Source organism: Dasypus novemcinctus, chromosome 1, assembly GCF_030445035.2.
Source record: "Dasypus novemcinctus isolate mDasNov1 chromosome 1, mDasNov1.1.hap2, whole genome shotgun sequence".
Classification (NCBI taxonomy): Eukaryota; Metazoa; Chordata; class Mammalia; order Cingulata; family Dasypodidae; genus Dasypus; species Dasypus novemcinctus.
In genome coordinates, this window is record NC_080673.1 from 202,814,465 (window position 1) to 202,816,864 (window position 2,400).

General features: G+C 40.9%; 1 pseudogene; it reads left to right on the forward strand.

The window, feature by feature from the left end:
• Positions 1 to 721: 721 nt before the first annotated feature.
• LOC101426074 (nucleoporin NUP35 pseudogene) lies at positions 722 to 1,351 on the forward strand (annotated as a pseudogene).
• The last annotated feature ends 1,049 nt before the right edge of the window (positions 1,352 to 2,400 follow it).

Sequence of the window (2,400 nt, forward strand, 5' to 3'; positions counted from 1 at the left end):
CCAAGAAGGAGAGGAGAGAATGGGCCAGAAAATAGAACATATTAGTAATAATGACAGAAAGTGTCTCCAACTGGGTGAAAAATACAAATTTACAAAGATTCAGGAAGCTCAGACTCCCCAAGCAGGGATGAGTACAAAGAAAAGCCCACTAAATAACATCATAACCAAATTATTGAAAGTCAAAGATAAAGAAATATTTTGAAAGTAGAAAAAGATGACTCATTACGAACAAGGGAACAACTGAAATGACCACGGCTTTCCATTAGAAACAATGGAAGCCAAAAGACAGTGGAACGACATCTTTAAAGTGCTGAAACATGCTCTCAGCCCAAAATGATATGTCCAGTGAAAACACCCTTAAATCATGAGGATGAATGAAAGAGATCTTCAGATAAAAATAAAACTATGAGGATGCGAACCAGTGATGCTGGGTTCACCCACCTCTCCAAAGCCAGGGGTTAGTGCCCAGTTCTTACCTGGATTTTTAGTGGGGGATTTGCCAGCTCCAGTGACTCTCCAACCTCAATCAATGAGTGGCCCTTCAGGAGGAGGAATGGACATGAGCTCACCTTTACTTGCAGGTGGGTGACCACCACAACCAGGTACCAGCTCATAAAGATGGACGTAGAGCTCCACCCGTTAGAATGTATATGACCATATTTCCAGCCCAAGACTTGGATCAGTTCCTTCAGCTTCAAGAAGACAGCCAAACATTTCAGCAATGCAGAGTCCTCTTGTTGGAGTTCCAGCTACTACTCCTGGAACTGGACAAAGTATATTTAGTCCAGCAAATATTAGCCAACCACGAAACACTACATGATCTCCTGCCTAGTTGGAGTCTTTCTATACCCAGGGAGATTCTCTGACTTCAGAAGATCACCTCGATGACACTTGGGTGGCTGTGTTTGGATTTCCTCAAGCATCTGCATCCTAGATATTTTTGCAACTTGCACAATAAGAGAATATCTTAAAATATGTGATATCTAACAGAGGAAACTAGATGCATATTCATTATCAATCTAAACTGCAGGCCTAGAAAGCCTCAAACAAAGATGGGAGGATTTTTGGCGAGTCTGTCATGATTGGTGTAAAACCAGGTATAGATAAAAAGTGTAACGGAAAACAGAGACAGGTGTGCTTTATCATCTCATCTCTAACCTTTACCACACCAATCCAAACCTTAGTTACCCCATCCCAATCTGGAAGTAATCCTGGGATTTCTACCATTAGAACTATTGCTACTACATGTAAAGCTTCTACTAGAGACTATCAGGTTATTGCTGACATACGAATGCCAAAAAAAGATGAAAATCTTGTATCTAAAGAGATGGAGCACATGCTCGGTTGGTAGTATAATAAAAGTGGAGGATTCCACTACAAAAATGGAGATGGCTACACTAAAAAAGAGTTAGCTGAGTACTGCCAGTCTCCTTCGGTTCATTATATAACCACTCTTGGCACATGCGGATGCTATCTCATACTTTTTTTAGAAACCTTTTTCTTTAAGGAAACAGTATATTTGTAGCTCGCACTTTAAAAGATGTATAAGATACCGTTTTAAGAAACTGAAAATCCATGTAAATAGGATTTTGTGCTTTCCATGATAGTGTATGCTTAAACACAAGAAATCCAGCATTGATTACTGTAAATTATATTATTGCGTTTGTGGCAAGACTTAGTCTTCATGAGAAACTGGGGCAAATTTCCAGAATGGGAACTGTGTAGCCCCTTCTACCAAGTCATAAAGATTATTATTAGCTGTTTGAATTATGATCTTTGAGTTTAGATAGTGTTTAATACTTTAATAACCATGGCTTTTGTATATGTCCTGTTGTGAATTGTCATCTTTCAGTATTCTAAAACTGAAATAGTCTTTAAAAACCTACTACCCTAGGGAAGCAGACTTGGCCCAATGGATAGGGTATCCACCTACCACATGGGAGGTCCATGGTTCAAACCCCGGGCCTCCTTGACCGTGTGGAGCTGGCCCTTGCGCAGTGCTGATGCGCACAAGGAGTGCCGTGCCACGCAGGGGTGCCCTGTAAGAAGAGCCACCCAGTGCAAAATGAAGTCCAGCCTGCCCAAGATTAGTGCTGCACACTCAGAGAGCTGAAGGAGCGGGATGATACAACAAAAAGAGACACAGATTCCCAGTACCACTGATAAGGATGGAAGCAGTCACAGAAGAACACACAGCGAATGGACACAGAGAGCAGACAACTGGGTGGGCGGGGGGTGGGGGGGGAAGGGGAGAGGAAAAAAAAAGTCCATAAATCCTTTCCAAAAAAAAAAAAACCATAATACAGAGACAGACCTAAAAGGCCAATAGATAAATTAAAATGGAATTCTAAAAAAAAATTCAAGAATGAAATATTGATTCATACGACACCATGAATAAAT